The sequence below is a fragment of the Odocoileus virginianus genome, chromosome 9 (genome assembly GCF_023699985.2).
Source record: "Odocoileus virginianus isolate 20LAN1187 ecotype Illinois chromosome 9, Ovbor_1.2, whole genome shotgun sequence".
NCBI classification, from domain to species: domain Eukaryota; kingdom Metazoa; phylum Chordata; class Mammalia; order Artiodactyla; family Cervidae; genus Odocoileus; species Odocoileus virginianus.
Genome location: NC_069682.1, coordinates 13,976,967 through 14,000,329, shown reverse-complemented (window position 1 = coordinate 14,000,329; position 23,363 = coordinate 13,976,967). Strand labels below are relative to the sequence as shown.

Sequence of the window (23,363 nt, the reverse complement as noted above, 5' to 3'; positions counted from 1 at the left end):
TTTCCAACAGAAACAATGAAGGCCACAGGGAATGGCATAGTACATTCAAAGTGCTGAGAAAACAAGACAAAAACTCCCAACCAAGACTACGCTACCCAACGGATTCATCATTCAGAATTGAGACAGTTTTCCAGACAAGCAGAAACCAAGGGAATTCAGTAATACACCAAAAGAGTCATATGCCATGATCAAATAGGATTTATTCCAGGGATACAAGGATGGTTCAACATCCACAAATCAGTCATTGTGATACACTGTTTTAAAATAAAGCGTAACTATCATATGATCATCAACAGATGCAGAGAAAGTGTTTGACAAAATTCAACATGTATTTGTGAGAGAAAAAAAAAAACCTCTCAACAAAGGGGGTACAGAGGGAATGCACCTCAATCTAATAAAGGGCATGTATGACAAGCTCACAGATAACACACTAAACCATGAAAAAATGGAAAGCTTTGCCTTCAAGCTTAGCAACAAGCCAAGGATGCCCACTTCTGCCACTTTCATTCAACATAATACTGGAAGTCTAAGCCACAGCAATGAGGCAAGAGAAAGAAATAAAAGACATACAGACAGGAAAGGAGGAAGTAAAATATTTTAGTCTCAGAACAAAAATGATTGTCTAGGTTTTCTCTATGGAAAAGGTAGGAAAGAAAACTTAAAATGCTGTCATGAGTCAAAGAAAAACAGCCTTACAGCCATACTAGGAAAGTATAGCTCTGATCTGTGTGCCATCTGACCACAAGGGAATTGTATGCTCTGATTCAGAGAGATTAAATGTTAGTTCTTCTACAGTTCCTTCAGGTCATTTAAAATACATGCAAAATGGAATTAGACTGTGAAGTTTATATTATGGGCCAAGTTATCCAAAATGTTCTATACCCACCAATACGAGAAACAATTGATAACAAGAAAAATGAGCTCTCAGTCTACAAGAGAATAATAGTTTTGAATTACTGACAACTGATCCTGCATTTTGTGGTTTCTTCACAAACTGTTAGTGGGAAAAGTACACTGGAATCTACAAAATGAATCAAGTACAGACCACTTATTAGAAAAGTCAGCATTTATACAGGCAGGCACTGGTATTTGGCTTTATGATAGCTGACTGAATTGTGCAATGCCTGTTTCTATTTGAATGTGTGTGTGTGTGGTCACGCTCTGTCATGTCCATCTCTTTGCAACCCCATGGACTACAGGCCGCCAGGCTCCTCTGTCCATGAAGTTTCCCAAGCAAGAATACTGGAGTGGGTTCCTATTTACAACTTCAGGGCATCTTCCTGACCCAAGGATCAAACCCACATCTCTTGTGTCTCCTGCACAGGCAGGGGGATTCTTCACTGTACCACCTGGGAAGCCAAGTAATCATCTGAACACTGCTTTGGAAGGCAGCTATCCTCACCACTACACCACCAATGCTGAATACTGCTTTGGAAATTCTGGACGACACTGAGTAGACAGTGGCCTTTTGGAGATGCAGATTCGCTGGTGGAAGCGGAGTGTATGGGATTCATTTATGCTTTGAATCGCATCACTATTCCAAATGGTTCTTTTGTGCATCTCTACCAACAAGTTAATAGAGAAGGCACACAGAAAACTTGAAGTGAGTATTTGCCAATGTATATCTTTACAAAAGTGATCAAAGCCAAGAATAAAAGAGGGTGCGAATATGACAATAACAGAGAAACATGTTACCCTTTCTCTTCCCACGGCAAATCACAACCAGAGGAAAAAACTCACAGTGGAAATGAATGACTATTTCTTCCTAACAGTCACTGATACACGTGAAGTGCTTAAAGCACTGCCTGCATAATATGTGCCCAATAAAGCTATCGTTATCATTGTCAATACTATTTGACAAAGCCAAAGGAGATTGCTGAGGGAAAAGGCCCTAATCAAAGCATGCTGGAAGGAACAGCCTTGCGTGGTCACATGGGAAGTACACAGCTAACACTGCTCCCAGCTTTGTCCATATATAATAACAACCCAGTGAGAGAAAACAATCTGCAGAACCCAGAATTACGTATCTGCTTTCGGCTTCTCGGGCTCCAAAGGCAGGCTTTTTTTTTACTGTAATGTTACTAGCTATTTACATTTCTGTTATAATCGTGTGGTACACTAGAGGGGAAAAGTCAAGCGCATAACCATTTAGTCCTGGCAAAAAAATAAATAAAATATCGCAGGAAAATTAGATTACTCTGGGTGGAATTATAGGAGGGGAGCTAGAGTCTGCTATGGTGATTAAGCCATCATTTCTGACAGATGACTCTAATCGCCTGTCAAACAGCATTCCTCAACCCCATCTGTAACTTGGCGTCCTCGTTACTCAGCCCATGTTACCTTCTGTATAGAAAACACACACAAACAGGGAAGGTGCAGCCCAGCATTTATTACACTCATTAGCTATAATTAGGTTCTGTGTTTTCATACTAAGTAATAACATGAGCTTCCATTTTGCTTTATTTATTCTTAAAATTAGAAGAAAAATGAATAGGCTCAAAACAGGAGGCACAGAACGTGAATGAAAAAATAATTGTTACAACAAAGTGCGAGCATAATGCTTTTCGAAGCATCCCTATTGAAGAAAGATGTTAATCCTTTCTTAATTTTTCATGGAACTGTTCTAAGTATATTACTTAGAGAGGTAAATCTATGACACTTTTTAACCCTCTAGTCAGATGTGGGGCCTAATTAGCTGTGATTTCAGTAGAAGGTATTATTACTATGTTTAGTCTTATTTTCACAAACAGAAAGCAATTTCTTTGATAAGATTTTGGTTCTTCCCTCTGTCACTGAATCTCTGGGATAGAGTATAAACAAATGATCCAATTAGTTGCGCTCCCAAATAAAAACAATGAAATGCAAAGCAGAACCAGTTAAAATTGAGTGACTGTACTTAGGTTTTCTGGAATCCTCTGTTTAGAGCTTCATGTTTTAATGACGCAAGACTGGAGGGTCTAGAACGATGCTAGAAATGGAGGTGAGTGGAAAAACAATGTAAGAAGAGGCATGTAGGATCAAAGAGCTGCTCAGGCAATAGGACAACAACCATAAGCACAGCAGAAGTCCACACAAGTCACACACACACAGGACAGAGTGTAACAGCCACTCCTGATTAACAAGCCCAATAGACAGATATGCTTTCTAACCATGATTTCCTTCTGACAGTGGAACTGTCTTCCCAAACCCAGTGATGAATGTGCCAAGAGTCACTCTTCCAGATGTTACCCAGATGCTCCATTAGATACGCTCCCTGACTGAGCCAGGCAAAACACAGATGGAAATGACAGGGCCTGACCTGGCCGTGGAGGAGTGACTTAATGATCTGGTCGCTCCCCTACATTGCCAGTATGATGGTTCTACAGGCCACAAACTTAGTGTCCTCTTGTATTTTAAGACAGATGAGTCTGGTTTAAAAATAAATTGTCCTCTTGACATCAGCCTTGACCCGTCACAGCCACCTTCGGGCTTGCCTCTCACATGGCCGGGGCCTAACCCAGAAGCCAGCCCGCTGGGCTTGCGGTGGCCCCTTCCCCGACAGCTGTCATCCAGGTGGTCACAGCTACCCAGGCCTCAGCTCCCTGGACTGGGGGCAGTGAGGCCTGTGGGCTGGTGAGCAGAGGGTGGTCCACCTCCCTCACTGGCATGCCCTCTGCAGGGAGATGCCCATTTTGCTTAACTGGCCCTTCTGCTGGGTCTGCGTGGCCGGTGGACTCCTCATCCCGTTGGGAAGCTTAGTCAGACTGGGAGCGTGTTTCCTCCCTGATTTCTTGGCCCTCTTCCCAGGACCCAGCTCAGTTCCTGACACTCCCTGGTAGAGTCGTCTCTCTACTCAACTTCAGCCACGCTCTTGCCTCACTCTTGTAGGAAATGGCCCTTTGCACAGTGAAAGCTGCCCACACTGCCCTGGGTTTCGGTCAGTCCCGGGAAACACCAGCGCGGGGCTGAAGCAGCATCAGCTCAGGACTGGGAGCAGTTGTCTGGTCTGTTCCCAGACCCCTCGCAGGACCGGTACCCGGGCCGCACTGGCTTACTCTTCTGCTTCTTGGAATTCTCACTCTAGATCTGTCTCTGCTAAGTTTTTTCCCACTCCTGCTCACACAGATTCCTGTAATGGACTCCTTGCATGCTGGTCCTTGCCTCCCAGAGCATTGTACACACTGCTGCGTTTTTAATCCATTGAAAATGCAGGTGTAACGATGTCTGTGCCCAGCTCAAACACTTTCAATGATCTCTCAGATTACATTCTGGCTCCTTGGCCCATCTTTCAGGGAACTCCATGCTTTGCTTCCAAATTACCTTTGCAGGCTGACTTCCCACAATCGCGCTACATTTCCTGTCTCTTCTAGTCAAACTGAAGAACAACTTCTTCCTGGTTCTTTGGCCACAGGCTCACCCATAGAAAGGCATCATGACCCTTCCTGTGCATCTATAGAGCATTTTCTTTGTCAACAATAACCTCTGTATATTTGTTACTCAGAAACGCCTCTCTGTCAAGTTACAGGCCAATCATGTGGAATTGCCATTTCTGTGGATTAACCGTGGTTGAATGGTGAGAGTTTCATACAGTGTGACCTCCTATTCTGCACAGCAAGGAATGGGATCATCTTCTTTTCGGATGACTCATAAGAGGCCCTAAACATTCACTTCATGCAGGCTACCTCCTTTGCTAGACTTGAAGATCTTTCCAGTAATCCACCTGCATATTTACAAGCTGTATCAGTTCAATTAAACATCAACTTGATAACATAAAATAACATGGCCCTCTAAACCAACCTTGGACTTGATGGGTATTTGGTGTGCAACCCAAGACACTTTTTATCTACTCTTAGTAGCCTCCATGCTCTCTCAAGATCAGTGATGCTTTATCCAGTAATCTCCAGTTTCCTTTCAACTCTAAGGCAAACCAAAGCCACCATACCACAATGCCCCTCTAACAAGCAAATCTTTAAAACCTCTGGTTCAAAACAAACTTGGAAGATTTAAGCCAACCGTATCTTATCTTGAACCTTCTGACAGGGAGAGGCGTTTCATCTGATCAACAGGAAAGCATCACTGAAGTCTGTATTCTAATGACCCTGCCAGAGCTTAGCTTCTCAGTTCTGAGTGTCTGAGTTGCTCTGCCAGCACGTTTATTAATTAGTGTATAACATTTCCATCTCTCTGCAAGTTGCAACCTCTCATAAAAAATGCATGATTTGATTGGCTTAGGAATGACAACTTCATTTACAACAGTCAAATAAATACCATACCTCACTCAGCAGTCTCTTCCCATTTATTTATTTAACTACCTCCACGGCCTTTGGGATTTGTACTGACTTAGTGAATGAAAGGAGATAACTAGTGTAATTTTCTTTTCTTAATCATGTTAAAGCAAAAATGATTACATCTCTCTTTTTTAAAAGAAACGAGGACTGGCTAAAAAAATTTCCCTACTAAAAATAGATGGCAAGTTTGAAAAAATGCCTTAAGGGCTATTTCATACTACCCATGTTTAAAATGCAAATCCATTAAACATCTGAGCAAGACATCTGATATTGTTTTTAGCAGCTATATTTATTCATCTCATCTTCCGCCATGGTACTAAACTTCAGTTGATATTTTGCCAAATGAGGATTTCTCCTCCAGCGCTGCTAATTCTTTATGAGTTTGAGCTTAATTTCATGGTCTCGTTTTGATCTCCACCTTCTATTCTAATGTGCAAGATCGTTTACCAACTTTGGAAACGACTTATTGGCAGAGCTTAGGGAAATTATGACGGTTCGATTGTTCTATAAATACCTTCCCCTGAAGCTCAGTCTTCTAGAGATCAAATTCAAGGCTTGGGCCTTTCAATATATGGCATGTGACCAAAGTTTAAATGGCAAAGGGAAACTAAGAAAGGGGATCCATGAGATAAGACTTTGCTAAGAAATTTATTCTAAGGAAATAAAGGGAGAACCCTTCACTGACATTCAATCTGCAGGGGCAAACCTACTCTGATGGTTTCTTACTTCTCTGGATGTGCTGTACTGAACGTGGGTCTGGGAAACTGTGGTTGCTTTATGTTTGCTTTGTAATGGAAAGAACACCTCAGTCAGAATCCTGAGGTTTGGGTTTGCATGTTGGCTTTGCCAATGCTAAGTACCTAGAGTCAAGCCACTCGGCTTCGTTAAGCTTCAGGAAACTCATGTTTGAAGCAAGGATCTTATCATCAAATTCACTGTCTGGTCTTGAGTCCATGTTTCACCTTGTGCTTCTAGTTTGGAGAGTAGGAGTCTACGTGACCCAAAGGAGTGTGAAAGACCATAGACTACACACACTTTCCTCTTACTTTTACCCCACCAGTGTGTAAAGAACTCTCGCGATTATCTGATACTGTGAGAGTGTCTACGAATAAAAGCTATCTCCTTGGGACTCTGTTTACTCAACAAACATTTGGGGAGCCAGAGCCGAAGGTACAAGGCACCACCCTGGCCTCTGAGAACGTTCCTTCTGCAGCAGGAGCTCCGTGTGGGAGATGCTGATACATAAGTCGTAAGGGAACAGAACACAGCGGTGGGGAGGGTGAATTCCTGCACAGGCGACAGGGGGCCACAAAGCAAGAATGTTCACTCCTCCCTTCCGGAAGCATGAGGCTGTGTTTTCACGGCGGGAACACTGTGTGAACAAGGACGGTGAAGAAACGGAAGACACGGCAGAGACATGAGTCGGAGCTCCCACCTCACCCTCAAGAGTCTGCAGTTGTGTTCACTTTTTTTCAGCCATAAGACACAACAATGTTCACACAGTCCCAAGAGCAGCTAAGGAAACGTGAAGCCCCCAGCATCTGGTGGTAATTCCACCATCCGCTCCCCCTCCTGCAAAGTGCTTAAAAGACTAGCGAGTTTAGCTCTAGGTAGGATAACTCCAAAATTCCCCTAAGCCATCTGTGCTTTTATTAGCTGTGATGACAACTGATGAGACCCAAGTGATGAAGAGGCTGAAGTTGAAGAGCTTCTTCTCAGGGAGAACACAGACCTCCTCACTGATAAGAAATGGGGCCCAGGAAGGGGGAAGATACAGGATGAGGAAAACCTGGGGATGACTTCAGCCTCTTATCCTGGTTGGCCCTCATGTCCACACAGGTGACACACGAGGAGGGCTGGGCTTGTAGGCGGAGATGACTTCAGTTCTGGAATTTCCTGTGGGCCATCTGGATGGAACTTCCCAAGAACAGATGCTGAATATCGAGGTTTGGGGCTTGACAGAAAGGTCTGATGTGTGGGGATCCAAGAGCCTACAGGAGGTGGAGGAAAGCCGTGAGAATGAATGACAGAGACACAGGGAAGTCGCCCAGCATGAGAAAGTGAGCCTAGGGCGCAGAGAGGTTTAAGGCGTAGTCCTTTGCTTGCCATCTTGAGGAGAAATATACGTTTTCATGAGAATGTTGTTGATCATTTCTCTTCACTGTGTGCGGGAGGCACTGGGAAGACACAGCTTGAGACGCCTTTCCGTTCTCGTCTGCACTCAGCTCTGTTCTGCTCCAGCTTCGTCCGTGTTCCAAGCTTTAGGCCAGACCCAGCCTCCCCTTTCATAAATCAGTATCAGGGCGGCCAGCTGGTGTATTTTTTTTTTCCCTTTCATTTCTTAGAATTTTGTTAAAGTCTCAGCTACAGTTTCTCGTTCCCAATAAAGCTTTTAAAAGATACAATGGAAATGTTGATATTCTGCATTTCCATAAAACTCATCTTTGAGCCTATCAATGTTTAGAGGAGAGAATCAAGCTAAAGTGCTGACGAAAACACCCCAAGAATCCAACTACCACATCTGTCCAACCAAATGCTGCCAAAGAGACTGAAGGTCATGCTCAAATGAGAATCTGAGATGTTATTCTGGGAGTCAGGCACTTGGCACAGTTGCGGTGGAAAGACCTGCCCTGTTGGAGCCCTAACCTGTTTGCAAAGGGCTCTTCATTTTCCTTTTCTCATTGGTGACTCTGAGTGACTTTCACCTGAGAAGCAAATGATACAGAAACACAAGGGTGTGTTTTTAAAATCAATACAGAAAGAATACTTCTTTTTGATCTGCGTCATCGGGGTACCGCTCAGGAGGTGTCCCAAGGATTGAAACTGCCTTAGCCTTTTGTTCTCTCCTCCTTCCTGAAGGATAAGAGGGGTTCATGATTAGTGAGCTGCGTTACTGGCTTCTGATTGTTTCTAAGACCAAAGGTGAGGGGGTTCAACTCATGGGACTCAGAACGCAATGAGCACCAGTGAGAAAACAGTAAGGGTTATGAACCTCCAAACTGCCTAAAGAAGCAGCAGAAGCTCCCCCTCCCCACCTGGCTTCAAAGCTCAAATCCAGCTCAAATTAGAGACTGAAATAAAAAAACAGGCAGAGGAAGGTGAGCATGAAAGAGTAGGTATCAACTGTACACAAACCCAGCTGATGCAAGTTCTTCCTCAAGGGCTAGTCATTTGCTTGCGTTAAAAATGAGCAGCACAAGGTGTGTGTGGCTGGTCCAGAGGAAGCCTGGTGGTCTCTCTCTTGCATAGCCTGTTCTCCTTCTGGGTCCCCTTTTCTCCTGGGGTCTAATACACCATCAGCAGGTGCGACACCAAACTTTTCTTCCTCTGGGCACCTCCTGTCCTGTCCACTGCCTGCCCTCCTGCTGCTGCTTTGGTCGATCAGCCACGATTCATGCTTTGCTGTTGGCCTGACAAGTGACAGCTGAGACTTCTGGAAAGGCTGGCTGTGGATTCCAATTTTTGTGGCGACAAGCGACCCTGTGCAAACAGACTGCTACCCAGGATGTTTGAGGATTTGAAGTAAGCCGAAATGCGAAAAACGTCTCTAGATTCATAGGAAGAATGGGTGGAAAACGAGAACACAGTCAAGGTGAAGTCTCACAATGACTCTTTAGGGCAGGTGACCTTCCTTTCAACCCTTCCAAATTGCAGAAATGCAGGGACCTAAAGCATCTCTTGCCAGGAGACAGTCTATACCCTACCCTAGAGTTCAGGTGGTGGTTACAGCTTCTTGCCTCTGAAGCTGTGGATTCCAAGAGAAACAGGAGAGTAAGCCCTCTGCTTTCCTCTGAAGGTGTTTCAAGTCCACGAAGGACGAAGCAGCAGGGATTCTCCAAGTTCCTGCAAGGTGGAGCTGAGTATTACGGATTAACTCTTGGTAGCAGAAAATCGCTCTTCTTGCTTCAGAATAAAAGTGGGCTGAAAACAGCACCCACTACACTCATCCCCTTCCAGTTTGGGACCCGTGAACTCTGCATCAGTCTCATCTATCTCATCTGTGGGTCTTTTGAGTGTTGATGGGATGGAAAAACACAAGTGCTCAGAAACAAGGACGCTGAAGAAGGAAGGGTCCCTTCCAAGCCCAGTGGAGCTGACTTCTCCTTCACCCGTCCTGGATGGTGAGGTCACCCCAATGCACCGTTAGAGTGTCCACAAGGGCACCAGGGAAGGTGGCTGTGTCTCTGCCTTCTCCAGGACTCAGATGAGTGGAGAGACAGACAGTGGTGGCAAGAGGCATGTAAGCACACACAGTCCAAGCATCTTAAAGGGAACTGCGGTGGATTCCCAGGACAGCAGCACTGATGAGGCCTGTTTCTACCAGTGCATAAGCATCAACTTCACACACTAGGTATACACATCATCCATGGATCTAGTTTAAATGCTGGTCTGGGGCGGGGCCAGAGGACATTTCTAACACGTTCCCAGATGATGGCCATGCCACTGGTCCACAGCCCACAGTCTGAGTAGCAAGGCTATGCTGTACTTGCGGGCGGACAACCAGCAGGTAAGGTACTCGCGGGCATCCGGATGGGCAGTGAAGAAGCAAACTGTTCACCACCACCACCTCTGGGTTGAGGACGATCCTCCCAGCTGCTGTTCTCAAATCTGCCCAAACACGGGGCTCGCTGGGGGGACTTTAAAAACATTGAAGCTAAGCTCCCACCCAGAGAAATTCTTACCTAATTTGCCCAAGGCATGGTGTGGGCATATGCAGTTTCAAAAATTCCCCGGCTAAGACTGGTTATTAGTGAGGATTACTAATCACTGCCCCAGCTGTAGATGCAAATGGACTTCATGATTAAGGACTTTCCTTTTTCTCCTTCCATTCTTCATAAATTCATCTCATTCATCTGTCATTTTAGGTAAGGGGCCAGGAAGAATATTACCGTTCTCTCTCTGGGTCTTGCTCAGAGAAGGGAAATGAGAAAAGGAATCACCATATTCGCTTGGCTCACACCACACAGTGTAATCCAGGGACAGACTGGGAAGCTGGGCTCTGAATTTCCGATTCCTTAACATGATGTTTCAGCGTCATTGCAGAGAGAAGTCTTAGGGACCTGAGAAAAAAACAACAGGTGCGGAACCGGGAGCCCTGAGTTTTCCCACCTCCGCCGCCAGGGGGCTGTGTGGCCTTCCGCACATCACCTAACCTCTCTGGGCGTCTGTTTCCTCGACCGTGAAGTGGGGACACTGGACGGTGTTGTTTCTAAGCACACCTATGATCAGATCTGGTCTGTTTTCCTCCACGTGCCCTGTGTTCCTCTGCTGACCCAGAGAACAATATTCAAATAAGCAGAAACCTGCGGATATTAGCCATGGATTTCCTAAGTCTGCGACTCTTACTTTTCTTTTCCTTACTGATGATGGGTAGTTTTTGAAAATGACAACTGACAATGGTTAGTTTTTGTCCAGGGGTTTATCTGGACAACTTTGACTTAGGAGTGACTTCAGTAACTCAGAAGTGATTTGAGTGAGGAAGAGTCTCTGATCAATGACTCACTGGTACCTGTGAGATTTTGTTTTTTTTTAGGGGTTGTGATTATAGTTAATGCCTCCATAGGCAGAAGAAATGTAAGTGAGAACTCACTGAATTCTGGGCTAATGCTCTTCTCTTTAAATGATATCTTATAAATATTAGGCTATCATAAAGCAGGTACTACCGATGGATGAAGGTGACAAGGAGAAGTGAGGCTGAAATTAGCTCATAGCTGTCTTTCCCATCCAACTTGTATCTAGTACAGGAGGGAAATTATTAGCCATAGAGGTCAATAAGCATTCACTATCACTATGATTTTTATTAATTGAACATTGATTATCTAAATCCTGAAAGTCAGTGGAAAAATATCAGGTTTATTGAACCAAAACTTGCTAGAAACCTAATCCTCCCAGGGTTCCACCACTATGGGTCTGCCTTCACACCCAGGACACAAGATGGAATGAGGAGATACCAACGGATTTTCTCTTTCCTAAACCACATGACTTGTTGACAGTTCATCAACGGTACCCTGGACCCCATACACCACTTAATGCAAAATATCTGGCACAGTTTCCTGGTATATACTTAAATATATGCTCTCCTGAAGAAATGACAATACAGTCTCCACATGGGAAGGGCGTGAGGCGCGGAACTGAATATCCCAGAACATACTCCATGGACCTTCCAGGGAAGAAGGTGTTTTCCGGGGAGGCTGCTCTTTGCTCTTTTGTGGTCCTTCCAGGCCTGGAGGGAGGACAGTAACATGGGAAGGGGGTGCCCAGAGAGCACAGGACTTTGGGTCTCATAACCTCACATGCCCAGGGTTACATGTTTCCATGACCAAGACAGTGGCAGAGGCGACACGCGTCTAAGCCTGCACAATAACCCACTTACCCTCCCTTCTTAGCCACAGAGAAATCACAGCACAGAATTTCCCACATCCCCTGCCCTCGTATCTTCATCGATCCTCCAGCCTTTGATCTGAACTCGAAGGGGGAGGACAGAGCCAATGGTGGGGGCGGCACAGGGCGCAGACAGCAGGATAGCTGAGCTCCCGAATCCAGGGCAAAGCATCTGCTGGCCTGGGCTCCCTGCCGGTGACGTGCAGTAGCCACAAGGACACAGTGCCTGCTGGGGTGGCTGCTTGGGGAGGCTGTCCCACCCGCCCCGGTGGTTGCTGCAGATTTAAGTGCCCTCATCTGGGGGGAGTCTGGTCCCTCGTTTTCACAAGCAGAGGATGCAGATGCCTAGATGGTTTTGCAGACTTCACCCCCCAGACCCTGGTTCCTCACCCATGAAGTCAGAGGGTGGATGGGTCTGATTGTTCTGTAAAGGCCGCCAGGTCTTGTCGAGGCCACAGGGTGGGTGAGGGTGGCAGGCCTGGAGCTCCTCCGAGTTGCCTCCCAGGGCCACAGCTTTGGGTGGCACATGACAGGGTTTATGCTTCATCTTCGGAGATGAGCCCTGTCCCCATCTGCCCTCACCCCTTGGACAAAGAGCCCAGAGATGGAAGAGGGCAGGGAGGCCAGCTGGACAGAGACAGGACATTAGAATGCAGATTGTGGAGTCGGAGCTGAGAGCCTGGGGTTGCAGATAAAGAAAAGAACCCTAATAACCTGCATGTTAATGAGCCGACGTTGGTGAAGCTACGCTCCTCTGAAGAGAGGTGCTGCATTTATAATCATGTCTGCAAAGCAGATCCTCTTACAGTCAGGACTGCCTCTGATATGTGGCTCTGTCTTAGTGAGCCTAGTGTCAGTCACCTTGGACCCAAGTGACCAGGAAATTCTGTCTCTTGCACCTGCTGTTTGTGGGGACCTCAGTCGGGGCCTGAGAGCGTGGTTTCATGTTTTGGGCAAGGTGAGAGGCTGAGGCCTCATGCCTCAACTCATGGGGTGTCAGGACTGATTGTGGGGGCAGGGGTGCTTGGCTGGCTGTGAGGAGGGCAGTCCTGGGTCCAGGAGCTCTGGCCCTTGGGTGGGACCCCCACACAGCGCCATGAGAAGGGGTGATGGGAGCGCTGAGGCTTCAAACTTGCTTTAGGATGGTTGCACAGGGAGCCAGGGTGGTTATCTGGAGCTGTCGGTGAAGCAAGGGACTGGCTGGGGACACATTTCCTGCTGCAGGAATGGGCATGCCCAACGGGGCTTAGGACCTGTAAGCCTCTGGCCTGTAGAGTGGGGCACAAACTTGACAGGTGCCAGAGGCGCTGGTCTGAAGCCGACTGTCTGTCCACTTCCCATTATGGGCTGTGCCACCCTGGACAAGTCACTCCCTTTCTCTGAGGTTCAGCTTCCTTACTAGCAAAGGGGCTGGGTGACACCTGCCTCATGCAACAGCTGTGACAATGCCAAGGGCTACATCCCGAAAGCCTTCATTCATCAGGGGCCTGATACCTGGGCCACTGACAGTCATTACTTCATAGTGATTTTTACTGTTGTGCTGTGTTGGCCTCCTGAGTCTGACTCCCGAGCCCCCCCGAGGAGGCAGGCATCAGACCAAAATCTCCCATCAGGAGGCCAGGCTATCGGGGAGGCCGAGGGACTGCGACTTGAATTCTGGTTCCATCACTCCTGTGCCAGGCGAAGGCAGAGAAGCTAATTTAATCTTCCAGAGCCTCCGTGTCCTCTGCACAACAAGGTGAACGCTATCACTTCATCCCGGGATGTTTTTGGGATGCGCAGCAAATAAACAGTATCAGAAAGCCGTCTACAAACACAGACAACTCACTATGCATGTGGACCGGGGACAAAGACCAAACAGGCAAAGGAAACCCGCCTCCATCCTGGAGCCTCGTTAAGTTAAACACCCCCGTCAGACCAAGACCGGAAGCAGGGAAATGGACCGATCTGCTGGCCTTCACTGTCTCCCCTTTCCTTTCTCTGTTCCCTGGCAGAAGAATCGTGAGCACTGAGCCCCCACCGGTCCTCAACCAGAGGGAAGCAGATGGGCTGGGAACCTCAGAGTGGAGCATCACACGTTGGATGGCCCGCTGCGTCTGTACCGGTTCCTCTGCCATCACCACCCCACACCCGAAGCAAGTCACTCAGAGACGTTTACCTTCCTCCTAGCTATGGACCTACGTTCCTACCTAGACAGGTTTCCTTAAATCCAATGAGACACTAGTGTAATCGATGCACAGGCGCCTGAGAAGGGCTCTAAGGGTCATTTCAGCCTGACTGCTTCACTCTTTGGATGAAGAAAGGACGGACTCACGAGTGTTTCTGGAGTACTTGAGGGGAGGGGGTGGCAGTGCAGACATGAATTTTGAGTACTGGTGGGAAGCAAGGACATCAGGAACGGCAAAGGAGACAGAAGGGGACATGGGTCACAGTGCCCCTCCTTAGCATCCCACGGCCGCTGCCCTTTGTCCTTCCGTCTCCGTGACTCATGGGTGGTGAGAGGAGGATGATCTGGTCCTGAAATACTGCACTGTTACCAAGACAACTTCACTAGCCCATGTCGTAAGACGCTTCCTGAGCACCTGTGCATTGAGTCCACGGCCACCATGAGTGGAGGGCACGTGAGGTCCCTTACGAGCCCCAGGCGCTGGGCTCCTGCCCTTGCTCCCAAGCAGACTGGCTCCAGCCGGCAGGGGAGCTCCGAGGCTCCCTCTCCCGGCCTCAGCTCAGCAACACTCTGCTTCTTGGTGGCTGGGGAAGACCTCAGGGCTCCTGGAGAGCTCTCCTCACAGCTCCAGAGTTGGAGGCCCTGAACTGGCCGTCCCACCTCCCCCCAGATGTCTCCTGAGTTGGGCTCAGCCCACCCGTGAAAGAGTAGAGGTCTGCCCAGCTTAATGGCCCTGTTGCGGGTGATGCATTCCCACACAGACCACTCACTCTAAAGACAGAATCTGCACTCTTTCCCAACTTTTAGAAATTTCCCCTTGCATCCGACTGTCATAATCCCTTCCTCCACAATTCCATCCAGACCTTTAGTCAAATTCATGGGTTTCCCCTCTCAATGTTCTCTTGAATGAAATCTTATCAGCTTCATGGGAACTGAGATTTGTGTAACTGAACCGAATACAGTAAGTCCCTGACACTCTTGCTGGTGGCTCAGTGGTAAAGAATGCCTGCAATTCAGCAGATGCGGGTTTGATCCTTGGGTCGGGGAAGATGTCCTAAAGAAGAAAAGGGCCAACCCACTCCAGTGTTCATTCTTGCCTGGGAAATCCCATGCACAGAGGAGCCAAGGCAGGCTACAGTCCATGGGATTGCAAAAGAGTCAGACATGATTGAGCGACTACACCACCACCACCACCTACATATGAACCTTCACAGTGCAGACTTTCAAAGATCCAAATGTGCGCTGACGTGTTCAATCGCGTGAGTTAGTTTACGTGTCTGGGGTACATTGTCGCACGTGAGCATTCTCTGCAAGGGGTTGTGCTTTGGTGTACTTTACTGTGAAGTACTGCATAGAGTACAGTAGTATAGTATCTTTATTTCAAGCCCAGGATGTCTGGAAGCAAGTGAAAAAGCAGTAGTGGACAGTCAACTGTGTTAGTTGGGTACCCAGGCTAACTTTCTTGGACTTACATACAAATTGGGCTTACGCAAGTGCTCCTGAAATGGAATGTGCTCTTGGGACAGAACTCGTTCGTACATAGGGGACTTGCTGTATTCCCAAATGATAACCTCCGAAATCTAACTATGACTTCATTTTGCCATCCATTCCCTTCAGATACCAACATTTCTCCAACAATGACATAGGTGGCAGTGCAGATGTAGCCAAACATCTGTGATAGGTTACAGGCATGCACACTTGGGTAAGCCATTTCCTTCTCCAGAGAATCTTCCCAGACCAGGGATCAAACCTGTGTCTCCTGCATTGGCAGGTGGGTTCTTTCCCACTGAGCCAAGTGGGAAGTTGCTAAGTTCTCAGAATAGTCCTACTAATTAGGCTGGTGTTTGAGATGGTGTTATTTGCAAAATAAAACTGGAAGGCCTCCCACTGAATTCTGTTACCAAAACAGTGGTGTAGCTGTTTCCTGTTTTAACCCTGGGCTTTGCACCTCAGCCATTCTCAACTTGCCACCACTAAGGATCCCTCATGAATCACCTCCCACAGGCTTCCTTGTCTTAAGGAGGCCGTATTTTTTTTTTTTTTTTAAAAACTGGTTTTTCATTTAAGCTAATCAAATCCAAACACCAGGAAATGCCCAAGTTACTGAATGTATTGTTGGTCTATCCAAAGCAGAAGTGCCCACTATACAGGTAGCTTGGAAAACCTTATGGTGGGTAAATGGGCAGTTTCCAACAGCCTTAAATTTTTTTTTTTATTGGAGAATAGCTGGTTTAAAATGTTGTATTAGTTTTTGTTGTACAGCAAAGTGAATTAGTTACACACACATCTATCCACCGTCCCTCTTTTATTAAAGATTCTTATCCCACATGCGTCATTACAGAGTGATGAGAAGAGTTCCCCGTGGTATACAATAGGTCCTTATTAGTTATCTATTTTATATACACTAATGGACTTTTGTCTGTTAGTTGCTCAGCTGCCTCTAACTCTTTTCGACCCCATGGACTGTAGCCCACTAGGCTCCTCTGTCCATGGAATTCTCCAGGCAAGAATATTGGAGTGGGTTGTCATTCCCTTCTCCAGGGAATCTTCCTGACCCAGGGTCTCCTGCATTGCAGGCAGATTCCTTATCATCTGAGCCACCATGGAAGCTGAACAGCTTTTTAAAAAGTATTAAAATATACCTTCCCAGATCCCCTGGGATTGGCCTGAAGCCTGCAAAGAACCAGGCCAAGGATTTCTTCCTCCAACTTTCTTAGGTCTAAGCCAATGAGATGGCCAGCAATCCTGCCACACCAGGCTGAGATCCTTCTGGGGCTGGTTCTATACCCTGCACCTGTCTTCACACCTGCTTGGCTCCGGAGGTACAGGTGGTGGGGTGGGGGCGGGGGCTTCTGCACCCACCCCTCCCAGGAGCTCCCCCACAGCCACACGGCAGGTGCTCTCCATCACAGGCCTTTTAAAGTCATTTTACTGATAGCAAGGACTTGCCTGGTGGCTCAACCAGTAAAAGAATCCACCTGCAATGCAGGAGACACAGAAGACATGGGTTTGATCCCTGAGTTGGGAAGATCCCTGGAGGATAGGAATGGCTACCCACTCCAGTATTCCTGCCTGGGAAATCTCATGGATAGAGGAGCCTGGTGGGCTGCAGTTCCCAGTAACAGAGCACAGGCACAGTAGGGAAAACAGCCACTCAGGGCTGGAAAGACCAAACATCTCGGCCCTGACCAAATTCTGCAAAGATTAAGTCTGAATAATGTACACCCAATGGTGTCCTGACGTTGGCCCAGCAAATACATTTTATCTGTTGGGTTGCTCCCCCAAAAAACTTCACACCTACAGAAACTGTCAAGTAGAAACATCTTATAAATCCATTTCTTCAAGGCCTCAGAAAGCTTTACATACACTATCTCATTCAGCGCCTCGTCTACTCTTAAGGAGGCGGAGGGCAGGGATTATCATCATTGAATGGCAGTTGTCAAGTGCCGTTGTACTTGTGCTATGAATCAGCGATGATCCTAAGCTGAAATAAAACCCAACCGAACAACAAACGTGAAGAATTACACAGCTCGTGAAGTCTAAGTTAAGAAAAGTGACTACCAGGTAAGGAACAATATGTGGGCAGGCCAAACAGAAAATGAAATTTTCTGCTATTTCTTCCTGTGTTTATTTGACTGAATTGATAACCATATGTGGATGTGTGTGAATGTTTTTCCTGTAGGAATACAGAGATATACATAAATATATAGATCTCTATATGTGAACCAAACTATCATTATATACACAGTTCAGTTCAGTCACTCAGTCGTGTACGACTCTTTGCGACCCCATGGACTGCAGCATGCCAGGCTTTCCTGTCCATTACCAATTCCTGGAGCCTACTAACACCCATGTCCATCGAGTTGGTGATGCCATCCAACCATCTCATCCTCCGTCGTCCCCTTCTCCTACTGCCTTCAATCTTTCCCAGCATCATGGTCTTTTCAAATGAGTCACTTCTTTGCATCAGGTGGCAAAAGGATTGGAGTTTCAGCTTCAGCATCAGTCCTTCAAATGAACATCCAGGACTGATCTCCTTAACGATGGACTGGTTGGATCTCCTTGCAGTCCAAGGGACTCTCAAGAGTCTTCTCCAACACCACAGTTCAAAAGCATCAATTCTTCGGTGCTCAGCTTTCTTTATAGTCCAACTCTCACATCCATACATGACCACTGGTAAAACCATAGCTTTGACTAGATGGATCTTTTCTGACAAAGTAGTCTCTGCATTTTAATGTGCTGTCTAGGTTGGTCATAGGTTTTCTTTCAAGGAGCAAGTGTCTTTTAATTTCATGGCTGCAGTCACCATCTGCAGTGATTTTGGAACTCCCCAAAATAAAGCTTCTCACTGTTTCCATTATTTCCCCATCTATTTGCCATGAAGTGATGGGACCAGATGCCATGATCTTAGTTTTCTGAATGTTGAGTTTTAAGCCAACTTTTTCACTCTCCTCTTTCACTTTCAACAAGAGGCTCTTTAGTTCTTCTTTGCTTTCTGCCGTAAGGGTGGTGTCATCTGCATATCTGAGGTTATTGATATTTCTCCCGGCAATCTTGATTCCAGCTTGTGCTTCATCCAGCCCGGCATTTCTCATGATGTACTCTGCATTTAAGTTAAATAAGCAGGGTGACAATATACAGCCTTGACATACTCCTTTCCTGATTTGGAACCAGTCTGTTGTTCCATGTCCAATTCAAACTGTTGCTTCTTGACCTGCATATAGATTTCTCAGGAGGCAGGTCAGGTGGTCTGGTGTTCCTATCTCTTTAGTAGAGATATATATAATATAGAGATATAAATAATACATAAATACATAGCTCTCTATATACGAAACAAGCTATCATTATAAACACAAGGAATCACAAATCCACAGGCATCTTACTTTTTGGAGTGTTTGGGCAAAATAATTTTTTTTAATAAAGCTGAACTCCTCTACAGGTATTTTTCTTTAACTCATTTGGGCATTAAATATCCAAGATCAATTTATTAAACACTAACTATACATAAGCACATTGGCTGGCTTTGTTTCTTAAAGATTTAGTTATAAACATCACAGTAGCTACTACAGATCTCTGGAACCTAGAATGGTGCCTGACCAACCATAAAAATTCAGTAAATATTTGTTGAATGAAGGTATGAATATTTCGTGTGTCCTCGGTGGCACAGGAGTTTGAGGACTCAAACCTCTTCATATGATCTTTTGCTTTTTTTTTTTTTTCTAACAATTTTCCATAAAAGGCGCCCAAGGGGAAAAAAAACACTTTTTGAGCACAACCTCGTCAGGCTTTGATTCGAACGGGATGGTTTAGGGGGAAATTTCCATGATAGGAAGAGATGGAGGTTGAGATATTTTTATGACAGAAATAACGATGATGATGATGATGATAAAATAATCACCATGGCTCTGAGAACAAAGACATTAAGTACATATTAATAACCAGAAGAGGTGGCGCAGAGTGAGTGAGTCCCTGGAAAAGCATTACAGTGGGCAAAGTGAATTCGGTCCTGGTGACAGTCATTGCTGCTCTGCTGGGAGAAAGAAAGCCCAGCACTCCTCTGAGAGGACACAGGGCACAATGCTACGGAAGGCTGGGTTCCAGGGCACCGGGGAGGGGTGCCCGCCCACACGGGGCCAGCCGGGAAGCGGCGCATTCACGCCATGCGGGCGAGCACATGTGGCCCAAGAGGGCATTTCATCTACAGCTTCCTCCTGGTGGATCAAGCCCATTGGTTTTTATCTCTCAGCTCTATGTGTCATTCCCGTCTGCCACGGCTAACGTGCAGCGCTCTAAACAAATGTGCTCTTAGGGCAGTAACTCCTTAATATAAACTGCATTTAATAAAACTGGTAGGGACTCTTAGAAAGGAGGGAGGCAGGCTTGGAGAAAGTGGCTGGAAGAAATTTGCAATTAATATTCCAATTTCTCCTTGCCGTTCAAATTTAAGAGCTTTTTCAAAACTGTATTCGTCTTTGTTATTACATCCTTAATTAAATTAATTTATACGGTGAATGCTCTAACGATGCTGATGGAGATTTTCAATCAAAAAGCCTTATTGCAAGACACAATGTGTGTGAAGACCTTGAAAAAAGAGTGGCGCTAGGCCTGGAGCAGGGGGATATTTGGCCCTGACACCTGATTATTGAAGGGGTTGTGGCAGTTTTCCTGGACCTCCACTGAGGTCGTTACTTCATTTTTTAATTAAGCTAAATTAGGTCAGGGAAAACAAAATGAATCTCGAGAGTTGCCTTCACAGGGTTTTTCTCTCTGGGAAGCACCGTGGCAGACGATGACATTTCTATTGAGCAATTCTACCAGTGAGGTTGTGCCTGCCCGAAACCCTAAGCAAAGACAGTACCTCTCAGCCTGATCGGCTGTATCATCAAAGGAGAGGCAATCAGGATTTGGCCAAGAACACAAATGGCTCAGCTGTGGAAAAGTTCAGGCTCGGAAGTTAATTCCAAGGCCAGTGACTCATCCAGTGGTCCTTTCTGCACTGTCATAGGCTCACTAGGGGCTTCCAGGGCATGTGCGTGGTCACTGCAGGGCGTTGCTGCCTGGCACACCAGAAGCACCGACACTCATGAGTGGTTTGTTAACCTAACGGGCCTGTGTGCTCAGTCGTGTCTGACTCTTGGCGACCTTTTGGACTGTAGCCCGCCAGGCTCCTCTGTCCATGGGATTCTCCAGGCGAGAATACTGGAGTGGGTTGCCATTTCCTCCTCCAGGGGATCTTCCCGATCTGGGGATCGAACCAGAGTCTCCTGTGTCTCCTGCATTGCAGGTGGATTCTTTACCTGCTGGGCCATCAGGGAAGCGCTAACCTAAAGAAATGTTAGTAATAAATCATGCCCTGTGCCTAAGATTTTATCTCTTCCTTAACTGTCTGTCTCTAGAGCAGAGTGTCACCAAACCAGGAGCAGGACCTCCCAGCCCCGTGAAGCTCATTTCTTGCTCCCTATGTAGAGGTGCTGAATTTGCTCCCTTATCCTCTAAGTGTATTTCTAGGATTTATTTTGAGCATTTCAGAGGATGTAAGACCCAGTGTCTTTCTCAGTCACACAGTAAGAGACAGGCTTAAGAAATGTATCCGTGATGACTTTGTGTAGCTAAGTAACACCCTGATGCTTCACCCTACACCTCACCAAGGAAAGGGTCTCTATAATCCACACATTACATAGGAGGAAGGGTGCATAAAAGAATTTTCAACTGCATAAAAGAACGGCCCATCAGCTTTTCTTTCTCTTCCAAATGAACCAAGTTCTTTGTTTCTCTCAAGAATGAAAATTCCTTGACATTCACCAAGTTTGGTTGCATGATGAAAAGTTCCATATGTCAAAACACATCAACTGCAAGGGAAAATTAAACAGGAAAAAAAAAAAAGGCAAACCAAACACCCAGCACTATTTGATCTTGTTTTAAATGGAAAGTTTTGGACACTTTAGAAAAAAAAAGACAGCAAGTGCCTTTTTAATGGATTTTATCTGCAGGAGAAATGATTACAACCAGAAAAGCTTTAAAGTGTCAGCTGGTGATGCATTTTTCTTTATCCTTTTTATTTTTATTCAGAAAGAAACTGAAGGCATATGGCAAAGTACATCATTAATTTCTTATTAATTTCATAATAGGAAGGCAACCAGTTAAAATAGTAGTGCTACAACTTTAAATTACTGAACTTGCTTGGTATTTAATGAGAGATTTAGCACAGCAGGGATTCTATTAAATTAAGTTGTGCCTTCACATCACAGTGGGAAAACAGGTGTATATTGGTTTAGAATTATGGAAATGTTGACTAATTCCAAGGCTTGTAATCAAACAGCAAGGCACCCTGTAATATTTTTTGCCCAAGAATATGCATTAATCTTTTATGTCTGGACCCATTTCTTCCCGTCCACCAAAGCTCCCAGCTGATAGGAAACCACTTTCATGTTCTTGCTGGAGCTGTTAAGGGTGATGCTGATCAGATAAAGCAATACATAAATGCGAGATGTGGAACTCTGCTCCCCTTCACCTAATTTGAAATGGCAGATGTAGCAACAGTGTGTGTGCTGTGAAGCCTCAGAGCTTACAAATCAGACCTGACTTCTCAGAATTTTCACTTAACCTGCCTCAAGTAATTGGGCAGCGGAAATTGAACCGGATGAAAAGAAAGCTGAAAACAATCCACAAACCATCTTTTCCAACCCCAGAATTCTTGTCCTTAATAATGGGTTTCCAAAATCAGCAGCCCTGACTTCAGCATGCAGAAATTTTTAAAGCAAAAAAGAGACATGGGTAACAATTTTTTTTTTTTTTTAAATACAGAAGATGCTATTTGTTTGCTGAGAAAGGGGTCAGAGTAAGATGTCCGATGTCCCCAACAGAAGCAAGCTCATCAGTCATTTGCACAAGTTTCAGCACAGCCCATTCGTTGACTCTGGGTTTTGAGGAGCATCTCTTCACGCATGAAAATGGCATGTTAGGAGCTGTGCTCCTCTTAGTGTAGGGGAAGAACTCAAATGAACCAAGCTTCACATTAATTTAAAATAGGATGAGATTTGGCACTGATAGACCCTAAATGCTATAACAACAATTCATCATCTCAAGTAATTTGTTTAAACACAAAGAAGGGATTTTGTACATTAATTACTGTAAAGTATTTCATTTCTAAAAGAAGGAATACCAAGTGGTCTCTGGGTTGGATTAGGAACCTTGGAAATAAAAATTATTTTTTTTTCTTACCATAGACAGTAAATATTTACCTTGGTTGATTCATTCAGTAATGTAACCTAACACTGCAACCTCCCAGAACTTACATTGGAAAAATTCCAATTATATAGGGAATGAAGCTGAAACAATACTTAAAAAAATCATCAGGCAAAGCACTTAGACCCAGTAAAATCTTCCCTACTAAAAAAGTACCTAAGACGTTTCAGAGAGAAGTAGTTAAATTAAATTAGGAGGGAGAATTCTGGTATCACACTTGCTTTTCTGAATCCCACTCTGTCTGATTTGCTCACACAAAAAGGGGAAAACCAAAGTGGAGTGGTTTGAGACCACAGCTCATAATTTACTACTTTTTTGTTATTACCAAGTTAATGTTTTGAAAACCTTTTACTGAGTATCTTGCCACTAAAATATATGATTTTCAGTGGAGCTAAGGTGAATTAAACAAATGCTATCTTCTTTGAGGGTGACAGGGTATCAAATGACTTGTATACATAGGTTTGCATGACAGATAAATGATAAGACGTTACAATTACACCCTGAAAACATTAGGGACATCCTGTTATTTTTCTTTTACTCTTATCAAACCAGGTTGCAATAAAATCATTAACACAGCACTGCTTACCAGAGGTTCTTCATTATCAGCAACACACATCATTCTGCCATTAAATAAACTCATCACTGATATCTGAATCAACAGGGAAAATATTCCAACTAGCACAGAGAAATTTACACCAGCATGCACTAGATAAAACGGTCACAAACCCCCAGAAATCATGTATTCTGATGCAGCAGCTACAGCCAACATTAGTTCATTTCTAGTGAATGGTACCAAATGTCCA

General features: G+C 45.3%; 1 protein-coding gene across 11 annotated transcripts in view; it reads right to left on the bottom strand.

Annotated features, from left to right (window-relative positions):
- CELF2 (CUGBP Elav-like family member 2) overlaps nucleotides 1-23,363 on the bottom strand; it is an 867,775-nt gene that overhangs the window by 82,367 nt on the left and 762,045 nt on the right. The window lies entirely within an intron of this gene.